Here is a 14,693-nt window from a genome sequence, read left to right on the forward strand (position 1 = left end):
ATTTTTGCTCAGCTCCCTCAATTTCAGCCAGAAAATACCTGAAATTACAGAAAAACACACAAACTCATAGTAAAGTCCAGAATTGTGATTTTTATTTAAAAACTAATAGAAATATAATAAAAACTAACTAAATTACATTGAAAACATACTAAAAAGAGTGCCAAAAAGCGTATAAATTATCCGCTCATCACAACACCAAACTTAAATTGTTGCTTGTCCCCAAGCAACTGAAATTCAAATAGGATAAAAAGAAGAGAATATACTATAAATTCCAAAATATCAATGAAACTTAGCTCCAATAAGATGAGCGGGACTTACTTGACACCTTCACGCCACAAGCACATGGTCAGGGACAGCTTGGTTTAGCTGCTTAGGCCAGGATTTTATTCCTTTAGGTCCTCCTATCCACTGATGTTCAAAGCCTTGAATCCCTTTTTTATTACCCTTGCCTTTTGGTTTTAAGGGCTATTGGCTTTTTGCTCTTGCCTTTTGGTTTAAAGAGCTTTTGGCTTTTTCTGCTTGCTTTTTCTTTTTCTTTCTATTTTTTGCCATTTTTTTTCGCAAGCTTTCTGTATTCACTGCTTTTTCTTGCTTCAAGAATCAAGTTTATGATTTTTCAGATTATCAATTAACATGTCTCCTTTTCATCATTCTTTCAAGAGCCAACATATTTAACATTCTTAAACAATCAAATTCAAAAGACATATGCACTGTTCAAGCATTCATTCAGAAAACAAAAAGTATTGTCACCACATCAAAATAATTAAACTAGTTTCAAGGATGAATTTGAAACCATGTACTTCTTGTTCTTTTGTAATTAAAACATTTTTTTATTTAAGAAAGGTGATGGATTCATAGGATATTCATAACTTTAAGGCATAGACACTTAGACACTAATGATCATGTAACAAGATACAAACATAAACATAAAGCACAGTAAATGAAAAATAGAAAAATAAGAACAAGGAGATTAAGGAATGAGTCCACCTTAGTGAGGGTGGCGTCTTCCTCTTCTTGAAGAACCAACGGTGCTCTTGAGCTCCTCTATGTCTCTTCCTTGTCTTTGTTGCTCCTCTCTCATAGCTCTTTGATCTTCTCTAGTTTCATGGAGGATGATGGAGTGCTCTTGGTGCTCCACCCTTAGTTGTCCCATGTTGGAACTTAATTCTCCTAGGGAAGTGTTGATTTGCTCCCAATAATTTTGTGGAGGAAAGTGCATCCCTTGAGGCATTAGTGGTTATGGAAAAACAAAAAAAAGCATTGCTTTTTCCACACCAAACTTAAAATGTTTGCTCGTCCTCGAGCAAAAGAAAGAAAGTAGTAGAAGAAGAAGAAAATAGATGAGATGGAGAGGTGTGAGTGGTTTGAATTTGAGTGGGTGGGTGTAGGTTGGTTGTATGATGGTTTTGGAGGAGTAATGGAGGTGATTGGTGGAGGTTAATTTGGGGAAGAGTGTTATGGAAAGGTGTAATAAGGAGAGAAGAAGAGGTGGGGATCCTGTGGGGTCCACAGATCCAGTGGGTTAAGGACTTAACATCCCTGCTCCAATTAGGCGTGTAAAACGCCCTTGCTGTGCAATCCTGGCATTTAACGCCAGACTACTGCCTGTTTCTGGCGTTAAACGCCCAAATGTAGCTTGTTTCTGGCGTTTAACGCCAGGTAGATGCTTGCTTCTGGCGTTAAACGCCAGCTTGGTGCCTGTTTCTGGCGTTAAACGCCAGACAGATGCTTGTTTCTGGCGTTTAAACGCCAGACTGTTCCTCCTCCAGGGTGTGCTATTTTTAATGCTATTTTTCATTCTGTTTTTGATTTTTCAGTTGTTTTTGTGACTTCACATGATCATCAACCTAAGGCAAACATAAAATAGTAATAGAAAATAAAGAGATATAGTTAAATAACATTGGGTTGCCTCCCAATAAGCACTTTTTTATTTGTCTTTAGCTGGACCTTGCTAAGCTTTTAATCTAGCCTCAGCCTTGAATACTCTTGCTCAACATTGCCTTCAAGATAATGCTTGATTCTCTGTCCATTAACAACGAACTTCTTATCAGAATCAATGTCATGAAGCTCCACATAGCCATATGGTGACACACTTGTAATCACATATGGTCCCCTCCACCGGGATTTCAGTTTCCCGGGGAATAGCCTGAGCCTAGAGTTAAACAACAGAACTTTCTGTCCTGGTTCAAAGACTCTAGATGACAACTTTCTGTCATGCCATCTTTTTGCTTTCTCTTTGTAAAGCTTGGCATTTTCGAAAGCAGTGAATCTGAATTCCTCTAGCTCATTTAGCTGGAGCAATCTTTTTTCTCCAGCTAATTTGGCATCAAAGTTTAGGAATCTGGTTACCCAGTAGGCCTTATGTTCCAGTTCCACGGGCAGATGACAGGCCTTACCATACACAAGCTGGTATGGAGAGGTCCCTATAGGAGTCTTGAATGCTGTTCTGTAAGCCCACAGAGCATCATCCAAGCTTCTTGCCCAATCCTTTCTACGGGTACTTACAGTCCGTTCCAAGATTCTTTTTAGTTCTCTGTTAGAAACTTCAGCTTGCCCATTTGTCTATGGATGATATGGAGTCTCCACCTTGTGGCGAATCCCATACCGGACCATGGCAGAGTAAAGCTGTTTGTTGTAAAAGTGAGTGCCCCCATCACTGATTAGTACTCTAGGGACACCAAACATGCTGAAGATATGTTTCTAGAGGAACTTCAGCACTGTTTTAGTATCATTGGTGGGTGTGGCAACGGCCTCTACCCATTTTGATACATAGTCGACTGCCACCAGAATATAAGTGTTTGAGTATGAAGATGGGAAAGGTCCCATGAAGTTAATTCCCCATACATCAAACAACTCAATCTCCAAGATTCCTTGTTGAGGCATGGCGTAACCATGAGGTAGATTACCAGCTCTTTGGCAACTGTCACAGTTACGTATAAACTCTCGGGAATCCCTATAGAGTGTAGGCCAGTAGAAGCCACATTGGAGGACCTTGGTGGCCGTTCGCTCACCTCCGAAATGGCCTCCATATTGTGATCCATGGCAATGCCATAAGATCCTCTGTGCTTCTTCTCTAGGCACACACCTATAGATTATTCCGTCTGCACATCTCTTAAAGAGATAGGGTTCATCCCACAAGTAGTACTTTGCATCAGTAATTAATTTTTTCTTTTGTTGCCTGCTGTACTCCTTGGGTATGAACCTTGCAGCTTTATAGTTTGCAATGTCTATAAACCATGGTGTTTCCTGAATGGCGAACAAATGCTCATCCGGAAAGGTCTCAGAGATCTCAATAGAGGGGGAAAACTCCCCTTCTACTGGTTCTATCCGGGACAGATGATCAGCCATTTGGTTCTCTATCCCTTTTCTGTCTCTTATTTCTATATCAAACTCTTGCAGAAGCAACACCCATCTTATGAGCCTGGGTTTTGAATCCTGTTTTGTGAGTAGATATTTAAGAGCAACATGGTCAGTGTACACAATCACTTTTGATCCTACTAAGTATGATCTAAACTTGTCAATGGCATAAACCACTGCAAGTAATTCCTTTTCTGTGGTTGTGTAATTTTTCTGGGCATCATTTAAAATACGGCTAGCATAATAAATGACATGCAGAAGCTTGTCATGCCTCTGCCCCAGTACTGCACCAATGGCGTGGTCACTGGCATCACACATTAGTTCAAATGGTAAAGTCCAGTCTAGTGCAGAAATAACTAGTGCTGTGACCAGCTTAGCTTTCAGAGTCTCAAACGCCTGCAGACACTCTGTGTCAAATACAAATGGCGTGTCAGCAGCTAGCAGATTGCTCAGGAGTTTTGCAAATTTTGAAAAATCCTTTATAAACCTCCTGTAGAATCCTGCATGCCCTAGAAAGCTTCTGATTGCCTTAACATTAGCAGGTGGTGGTAATTTTTTAATTACTTCCACTTTAGCTTGATCCACCTCTATTCCCTTGTTTGAAATTTTATGCCCAAGGACAATTCCTTCAGTCACCATAAAAGTGACATTTTTCCCAGTTTAAAACTAGGTTGGTCTCTTGGCATCTTTTCAGAACAAGTGCTAAATGGTCAAAGCAGGAGCTGAATGAGTCTCCAAATACTGAAAAGTCATCCATGAAGACTTTCAGAAATTTCTCTACCATATCAGAGAAGATAGAGAGCATGCACCTCTGAAAGGTTGCAGGTGCATTGCACAGACCAAAAGGAATCCTTCTGTAGGCAAACACTCCAGAGGGACATGTGGATGCTATTTTCTCTTGGTCCTGAGGATCTACTACAATTTGGTTGTAACCTGAATAGCCATCCAAAAAGCAGTAATATTCATGACCTGCTAGTCTCTCTAGCATTTGGTCTATGAATGGTAAAGAAAAATGATCCTTTCTGGTGGTTGTATTGAGCCTTCTGTAGTCAATACACATGCGCCACCCTGTAACTGTTCTTGTAGGAACCAGTTCATTTTTTTCATTATGAACCACTGTCATGCCTCCCTTCTTGGGAACAACTTGAACAGGGCTCACCCAGGGGCTATCAGAAATAGGATAAATAATCCCCGTCTCCAGTAATTTGGTGACCTCTTTCTGCACCACTTCCTTCATGGCTGGATTTAGCCGCCTCTGTGGTTGAACCACTGGTTTAGCATCATCCTCCAATAGGATTTTGTGCATGCATCTAGCTGGGCTTATGCCCTTAAGGTCACTTATGGACCACCCAAGAGCTGTCTTGTGTGTCCTTAGCACTTGAATTAGTGCTTCCTCTTCCAGTGGGTTTAAAACAGAGCTTATGATCACTGGAAAAGTGTCACCTTCTCCCAGAAATGCATATTTCAAGGATGGTGGTAATGGCTTGAGCTCGGGTTTAGGAGGTTTCTCCTCTTCCTGAGGAAGTCTCAGAGGCTCTTTCAATTCCTCTGAACCCTCCAAATCAGGCTGAACATCTTTAAAGATGTCTTCTAGCTCTGATTCGAGATTCTCAGCCATGTTGACCTCCTCTACCAAAGAGTCAATGAGATCAACTTTCATGCAGTCTTTTGGTGTGTCTGGATGCTGCATGGCTTTGACAGAATTCAACTTAAAGTCATCCTCATTGACTCTCAGGGTTACTTCCCCCTTTTGGACATCAATGAGAGTTTGTCCAGTTACTAGGAAAGGTCTTCCTAGAATGAGAGTAGCACTTTTGTGCTCTTCCATTTCCAGCACTACAAAGTCAGTAGGAAAGGCGAATGGCCCAACCCTGACAATCATGTCTTCAATCACGCCTGATGGGTATTTAATGGAGCCATCAGCAAGTTGGAGACATATCCGGGTTGGTTTAACTTCTTCAGTTAAACCAAGTTTTCTGATAGTGGATGCAGGTATTAAGTTGATGCTTGCCCCAAGATCACATAAAGCTGTCTTGGTGCAATTACCCTCTAATATGCATGGTATCAGAAAGCTCCTGGGATCTTTAAGCTTTTCTGGAAAGCTTTTCAGAATGACTGCACTGCATTCTTCAGTGAGGAGAACTCATTCAGTTTCTCTCCAATCCTTCTTATGACTCAAGATCTCCTTCATGAACTTGGCATAAGAAGGTATTTGCTCAAGTGCCTCTGCAAATGGAATCTTTATTTCAAGAGTCCTGAGATAATATACAAAGCGAGCAAATTGCTTATCCTGCTCCTCTTGGCGGAGTTTTTGAGGATAAGGTATCTTGGCTTTATATTCCTCAACCTTTGTTGCTGCAGGTTTATTTCCTACAGAGGTGGTTGGAGAAGCCTTTTTAGAGGGGTTGTTATCAGCACTTGTGAGTGTCTGATCCCTCACTGGCATTTGAATGCCAGGGTTAGAAGCTGGAGTGGCGTTGGATGCCAACTCCTTACTTGTTCCTGGCGTTTGAATGCCAGAACTGAGCTTCCATTGGGCGTTTGACGCCAAATCCTTGCCTGTTTCTGGCGTTTGAACGCCAGAGTTATTCCTCTCTGGGCTCTTACTGTCCTCAGAGGAATTTTGGATAGCAGTTTGTTCTTTTCTTGGCTTCCTGCTGCCTTAAAGTGAGGTATTTAATGATTTTTCACTTCTTAATTGAACTGCTTGGCACTCTTCTGTTATTTATTTTGATAACTGTTGTTCTGTTTGCTTCAACTGTACCTCCATATTTATATTAGCCATTCTTGTGTCTTGTAGTATCTCCTTGAATTCGGCCAGCTGTTTTGTTAGAAAGTCTAATTGCTGATTGAATTCAGTAATTTGTTCTGCAGGACTGAGTTCAACAGTTACTGTTTTAGCCTCTTCTTTCATGGAAGATTCACTATTTAGGTACAGATGCTGGTTTCTGGCAACTGTATCAATAAGCTCTTGAGCCTTTTCAATTGTCTTTCTCATGTGTATAGATCCACTAGCTGAGTGATCTAGAGAAATTTGAGCTCTCTCTGTAAGCCCATAATAGAAGATGTCTAACTGCACCCATTCTGAAAATATTTCAGAGGGGCATTTTCTTAGCATCTCTCTGTATCTCTCTCAGGCATCATAAAGAGATTCATTATCTCCTTGTTTAAAGCCTTGGATGTCTAGCCTTAGCTGTGTCATCCGTTTTGGAGGGAAGTATTAATTCAGGAATTTTTCTGACAGTTGTTTCCATGTCCTTATGCTAGCCTTAGGTTGGTTATTTAACCACCTCTTAGCTTGGTCTTTTACAGCAAATGGAAACAGTAATAATCTGTAGACATCCTGATCTACTTCCTTATCATGTACTGTATCAGCAATCTGTAAAAATTGTGCCAGAAACTCTGTAGGTTCTTCCTGTGGAAGACCGGAATACTGGCAACTTTGCTGCACCATGATAATGAGCTGAGGATTCAACTCAAAGCTACTGACTCCAATGGAGGTTATACAGATAATGCTCCCATATGAAGCAGTAGTGGGATTAGCATATGACCCCAGAGTCCTTCTGGACTGTTCATTTCCACTTAGGTCCATGATGGAGAAAGGGAGATGATGCGGATTGCAAATATTTTTTTTTTTGAAAACCGAAATTAAAATAAAATAAAATAAAATAAAATAACTGAAAAATTTACTATATTTTCGAAAATTAGAAGAAAAAGAAATAAAAGAAAATTGAAAAATAAATTAATTAAAAAGATTTAAAAAAAATGTGGGTGAGGATTTTCAAAAAAAAATGAAGAGAGAGAAATTGGTTAGGAAGTTTTGAAAAAGATATGTCTTAAAGTTAAAGATACTTGTAAGAAAATAAAATAAAAAAAAAGAAAAGATATGAAAAAGATTTGATTTTAAGATTTGAGATTAGAAAAGATAAGATAAGCTAGGTAAGAGAAGATAAGGAATTTAAATTAAAAAGTGTTGAAATTTAAATTTTAAATTTGAAAATTAATTTTAAAATTTGAAATTTGAAATTTGAAATTTGAAATTTGAAAATTGAATTTTGAATTTTCGAAAAAGTCAACAATATTAAGATAAGGATTTGAAAAAAGATTTAAATTTTGAAAAGATTTAAAAATTGAAATTTGAAATTTGAAATTTGAATTTTGGAAGTTGAAATTTGAAATTTGAAATAAGATAAGATAAGATTTTGAAAAAGATATGATTTTTTTGAAAAAGATTGGAATTTTGAAATTTTAAAACTAAGATAAGATAAAATAAAAAATTTTTAAAATAAAATCTGAATTTTTAAAAGGAAAGTTCGAAAAATCAATTAAAATAAAGGAAAAAATATTTTTGAATTCAATGAGGAAAGAGAAAAACAATAAAAATACACAAAACTTAAAATTTTTAGATCTAATGCTCCTTATTTTCGAAAATTTTGGAGGGAAACACCAAGGAACACCAAACTTAAAAATTTTAAGATCAAAATAAAACTTTCGAAAACTAAAGAAAATTCAACAAGAAAACGCCAAGCTTAAAGTTTGGCACAAGATTTATTCAAAGAAAAATTATTTTTGAAAAAGTTTTTAAAAAGAGGATAGCCAATTACCAAGAACATAAGCACCACGCTCTAGCCAATTGAGCTATAAATTTAAAGTGTTTTAACAAGGTATAAATAAATCTTTTTTTTTAGATGCTAATAATTTGAAAATGCACAAGAAAAACAAGAAAAATCACAAAACAAGAAAAACTAAAGATCAAACAAGGAAAATAAACAAGAACAACTTGAAGATTAAGAAAGAACAAAGAACATGCAATTCGAAAATTTAAAGGGAAATAAAAATATGCAGTTGACACCAAACTTAAAACATGACACTAAACTCAAACAGAAAAACTCAATTATTAGTTAAAAAAAATTTCAAAAAAATTTAAAAAGAGAAAATAGGGATTTAAAAAAAATTTCAAGCAAAAACAATAATAGAAGACTCTAAATCAAAAAGAAAATTTTTTCCTAATCTAAGCAACAAAATAAACCGTCAGTTGTCCAAACTCGAACAATCCCCGGCAACGGTGCCAAAAACTTGGTGCACAAATTGTGAATCACACTTTTCACAACTCGTACCACTAACCAGCAAGTGCACTGGGTCGTCCAAGTAATACCTTAAGTGAGTAAGGGTCGAATCCCACGGAGATTGTTGGTTTGAAGCAATCTATGGTTATCTTGTAAATCTTAGTCAGGAGTTCAATTATATTTATCAGTTTGAATTGGAAAAAGTAAAAGAGCATGAATTGAAATACTTGTTCTGCAGTAATGGAGAATATGTTGGAGTTTTGGAGATGCTTTGTCTTCTGAATCTCTGCTTTCTCCCTGTCTTCTTCTTCATGCACGCAAGGTTCCTCCTATGGCAAGCTATGTGTTGGTGGATCACCGTTGTCAATGGCTACAATCCGTCCTCTCAGTTAAAAGGGCCCAAGTGCGGTGTCACCGCACGGCTAATTATCTGTCGGTTCCCACTCATGCTGGAATAGGATCCATTGATCCTTTTGCGTCTGTCACTACGCCCAGCCGTTGTGAGTTTGAAGCTCGTCACAGTCATTCAATCCCTGAATCCTACTCGGAATACCACAGACAAGGTTTAGACTTTTCGAATTCTCAAGAATTCTGCCAATGGATTCTAGCTTATACCACGAAGATTCTGATTAAGAAATCCAAGAGATATTCATTCAATCGAAGGTAAAACGGAGGTGGTTGTCAGGCACGCGTTCATAGGTTGAGGATGACGATGAGTGTCACGGATCATCACATCCATCATATTGAAGTGCGAATAAACATCTTAGATAGAAACAAGCGTGTTTGAATAGAAAACAGAAATAGTTGCATTAATTCATCGAAACACAGCAGAGTTCCTCACCCCCAACAATGGAGTTCAGAGACTCATGCCATCAAAGAGTATAAAATTCAGATCTAAAATGTCCTGAGGTATGAAATAGACCTCTAAAAGTTGTTTATATACTAAACTAGTAACCTAGGTTTACAGAAAATGAACAAACTATGATAGATGGTGCAGAAATCCACTTCTGGGGCCCACTTGGTGTGTGCTGGGGCTGAGACTTAAGCTTCTCACGTGCCTAGACTGTTTCTGGAGTTGAACGCCAGGTTGTAACCTGTTTCTGGTGTTCAACTCCAATTTGTAACCTGTTTCTGGCGTTTGACGCCAGACTACAACATGGAACTGGCGTTGAACGCCAGTTTACATCGTCTATCCTTGAGCAAAGTATGGACTATTATATATTTCTTGAAAGCCCTGGATGTCTAATTTCCAACGCAATTGAGAGCGCGCCATTTGGACTCTTGTAGCTCCAAAAAATTCATTTCGAGTGCAGGGAGGTCAGAATCCAACAACATCAGCAGTTCTTTTTCAGCCTGAATCAGATTTTTGCTCAGCTCCCTCAATTTCAGCCAGAAAATACCTGAAATTATAGAAAAATACACAAACTCATAGTAAAGTCTAGAATTGTGATTTTTTTAAAAAATAATAGAAATATAATAAAAACTAACTAAATTACATTGAAAACATACTAAAAACAGTGCCAAAAGCGTATAAATTATCCGCTCATCAGTACACCAACAAAAAACACGGATGCCGCACCACCGTCCCCAAAGGAAGCAAATCCCTCCAAGAAAGAAAAACAAGCACAGAATACCCAAATCCTAGATGCCATCCGTGAGCAGCAATACCGCCTTAAACATCTCGAACAAGAGGTCGAACGACAACGAGAAGCCGAGCGGGATCTGCGAAGAGAAACAAGACGGTTGACGAACAGTTTTTCTATCGGTAAAGAAATATAAAAATGTGATCGCGTTGTACATATAGCTTCTAAACCAACAGAAAATCCTTTCGCACAAACGTTTTAGTTGTCACAAGTAACAAACCCCTTTAAAATTGATAATCGAAGTATTTAAACCTTGGGTCGTCTTCTCAAGGAACTGCAGGGAGGTGTTCTTATTATTGGTTATGAGTTTTGTAAATTGGGGGTTTTGAAAGTAAGGAACAAGTAATTGAAACGACAAGTAAAATAAATAAATAACTGTAAAATAAACTTTTGGCAAGGTATGAAAATTCGGAAGTCCTATCCTAGTTATCCTTATCGATGGTGATGAAAATTGAGTTTAATCCCACTTAGTTAACCTTCACTAAAGCAAAAGAAAGTAAAGTGGACTAATTAGTTTGATCCTCAGGTCCTAGCCAATTCCTAAGAAAGGACTAGAGTTATTGGAATCCAATTCAATTAGCAAAAATAACAATTATCAATCACGATGAGTTTGATAACTCAAGAATCTCCAATTGATCAATTAAAGCCAAAAAGGAAAAATCTAAATTATTTATATAAATAAAGGGAAGCAATCATAATTCTGAAATACCTCAAGTTGCACTAATAAAGATATCAAATGTAACATGGAAAAGTTCATAAATTAAATTGGGAAAGTAAATAAAAGGAACATTGAACCTGGTAATTGAGCAGAAATTGTAAGTTGAAATAATAAAAGTCCTAAATCCTTTAAGAGGAATCCTAATCCTAAATCCTAAATCCTAAGAGAGAGGAGAGAACCTCTCTCTCTAAAAACTACATCTAAATTGTGAAAAGTGAATAATTGAAGCCTTTTTCTGAATGGATGCATTCCCCCACTTTATAACCTCTAATCTGTGCTTTCTGTACTTGGATCTGGGCCAAAAAGGGTTTCAGAAATTGTTGGGAGCGTTTTCTGCAGTTTCTGGTGCGTGGCGTCTGTCACGCGTCCGCGTGGGTCACGCGGTCGCGTCATCTGGGAGTTTCCCTTATCACGCGTTCGCTTCGGTCACGCGTACGCGTCATCTGTGTTCTGCTCAAGGCGCGCGTCCATGTCAGTCACGTGTTCGCATCACTGCCTTTTCACGCTAGGCATGCGGCCGCGTCGTCCATTCGTTCGCGTCGCTGCCAGTTTCTTCAAAAACTCCATTTTGTGATTTCCTTCCATTTTTGTATGTTTTCTTTCCATCCTTTAAATCATTCCTGCCTTAGGAGATCTAAAAATACTCAACACACAAATCACGGCATCGAATGGTAATAAAAGGTAATTAAAATTAATTATTTTTAAAGCATAGGAAACATGTTTTTCACATATATCACATAATAAGGAAGGGAAAGTAAAACCATGCAATCTCACATGAATAAGTGGGTGAAGGGTTGAATAAATCACTTAAATTGAGCACAAAACATCATCTCACCAACTTTAGGAGTCGGATGTATCTCACGGGACGCAACTCGTTGTTAGGCCTTCCCAACCACTCTCACCAAAACAGCCATAAAATGGTTCGACATTATATGGAAAGATTCAATAAAGACAAAACCATACAAAAAGATAAAACCAAACATACTCCAAGCCTGCTAGGGATCAAAAACTCTATTTTGTGCTTTCCTTCCATTTTTGTATGTTTCCTTTTCATCCTTTAAATCATTCCTGCTTTAGGAGATCTGAAAATACTCAACACGCAAATCACGGCATCGAATGGTAATAAAAGGTAATTTAAAATAATTATTTTTAAAGCATAGGAAACATGTTTTTCACATATATCACATAATAAGGAAGGGAAAGTAAAACCATGCAATCTCACATGAATAAGTGGGTGAAGGGTTGAATAAATCACTTAAATTGAGCACAAAACATCATCTCACCAACTTTAGGAGTCGGATGTATCTCACGGGACGCAACTCGTTGTTAGGCCTTCCCAACCACTCTCACCAAAACAGCCATAAAATGGTTCGACATTATATGGAAAGATTCAATAAAGACAAAACCATACAAAAAGATAAAACCAAACATACTCCAAGCCTGCTAGGGATCAAACAGGGAGATCGGGAAAGCCTCCGAAATTATATGGAAAGATTCAATAAAGCATGCCTCGACATACAGAATCTCCCTACAGAAGCAGCTATCATGGGACTTATCAACGGCCTACGAGAAGATTCCTTCAGCCACTCCATATCTAAGAAATACCCCACATCTCTGAACAAAGTACAAGAACGAGCGGAGAAATACATCAACATGGAGGAAAACTCCCGGCTAGGGGAGAGCTCAAAAACTGGGTTCACCTACCCCTCTCGGGACAAAGACAAAGAGCCGAGAAAGAAGGAGGACCAATCCACAGAGAAGCCCAGGAAATACCACAACTACACCCCTCTTCGGGTATCCTTAGTGGATCTCCACAGGGAAATATGCAACACAGAGAAGATCCCACCACCCTGCCCAATTAAGCACAAAAGGGGAGGAAGTCGGACTGAATACTGTAAATACTGCAAATACCACAAAATCTACGGACACCCCACTAACAAAATGCTACGACTTAAAAAACGTCATAGAAAAACTAGCCCGAGAAGGAAGACTAGAACGATTCCTAGCCCACAGAACGGACGGACGAGCCAAAAAAAAGGAGGGATGAAGAGGGTGGACGAGCTGAGCGCCCCCCTCACACTCCGAAAAGACACGTTCATATGATCAACGGAGGATTGGTAGGAGGCAGGATCTCCAAATCGTCCCGCAAGAGACACCTTAAAGAGATATACTACGTCAGAGAAGGGGATAGGTCGCCCGACCTCCCCACCATATCCTTCACCAAAGAAGACGCCGCTGGCATCATCCCTGGGCATGATGACCCCGTAGTCATTACCATCATACTAGCCAATGCTAACCTCCACCGAACACTGGTTGACCAGGGAAGCTCAGCCGACATCCTATTCAAATTTGCCTTCGACAAGCTCAGACTACAAGAAAAGAAGCTCAGAGCATATCCCAACAGCCTATTCGGGCTAGGGGACGCTCCAATCCAACCCCTCGGATACATCCCAATGCACACCACCTTCGGGAAGCGAGTCTGGTCCAGAACGCTAAGCATAGACTACATCGTAGTCGACATGAACTCCGCATACAACGTCCTCATAGGCCAGACAGCCGTGAACCAGCTCACTGAAGTAGTCTCCACACCACACTTGTGTATGAAATTCCCTACCAAAGAAGGAATAGCCACCACTAAAGGAGACCAGAAGCTCGCGCGACGATGCTATAACGAAAGCCTAAACCTAAAGGGCGATCCCCAAGGAAAAGAGGCCAATGCCATCGAACTTGGAGGAGCTCGGGCTCGCGAAGAACTGCGCCCTCAGCCAGAAGGCGAGACCGAAGCGGTCCAAATCAGAGACACGCAAGATAAAATAACAAGTATAGGTACAAACCTAAAAGAAGACCTGAAGGAGCTGCTAATAAAGCTCTTAAGGGAAAATTCTGATCTCTTCGTATGAAAGGCTGCGGATATGCCCGGCATAGATCCCGGCTTAATGTGCCACAAACTGGCGGTTTACCTGGATCTCGACCAATACAACAAAAGTGTAGAAAGCTCGGCCCAGAGAGATCACAAGTCGTAGAAGAACAGGTACAAGCCTTGCTAGAGGCAGGGTTCATAAGGGAGGTTAAGTACCCATTATGGCTAGCCAACATCGTATTGGTGAAAAATCCAAATGGAAAGTGGCGGATGTGCGTGGATTACACCGACTTCAATAAAGCCTGCCTAAAAGACCCCTATCCCTTTTCGAACATCAATACCCTGGTCAACGCGTCGTCGGGATACAAGTACCTTTCCTTCATGGATGCCTACTCAGGGTACAACCAGATCCCAATGCATCAACCTGACTAAGAGAAAACCTCGTTCCTAACCCCGAAAGCAAACTACTACTACGTAGTAATGCTGTTCGGACTCAAGAATGCAGGGGCTACATACCAGAGGTTAATGAACAAAGTATTTGCCAACCACATCGGAAAACTAATAGAATTCTATGTGGACGACATGCTAGTAAAAACCCAAAGAGAGGAAACATTGCTGCCCGACCTTACCGAAGTATTCGGTACCATAAGAAAGCATGGGATGAGGCTAAACCCCACAAAATATACCTTTGCGATAAAGCTGGCAAATTCCTAGGGTTCATGCTTATCCAGAGAGGTATTGAGGCGAACCCAGATAAATGTCAAGTCATACTCAGCATGAAAAGCCCGACCTGCATAAAAGAGGTACAATACCTAAATGGAAGACTCGCGGCTCTGTCCAGGTTTCTAGCCGGGTCAGCACTAAGATCTCTCCCTTTCTATGCAATACTAAGGAAAGGAAAAAAGATTGAATGGACCCCAAAATGCGAACAAGTCTTCCAAGACTTTAAAACATTCTTGGGGCAACCACCCATCCTAACACGACCTCGACAAGGAGAAGAGCTGATACTATACCTCACCGTTGGAAGTCGGGCGATAGCATCAGCGCTA

Source organism: Arachis ipaensis, chromosome B09, assembly GCF_000816755.2.
Source record: "Arachis ipaensis cultivar K30076 chromosome B09, Araip1.1, whole genome shotgun sequence".
In the NCBI taxonomy this organism is placed as follows: domain Eukaryota; kingdom Viridiplantae; phylum Streptophyta; class Magnoliopsida; order Fabales; family Fabaceae; genus Arachis; species Arachis ipaensis.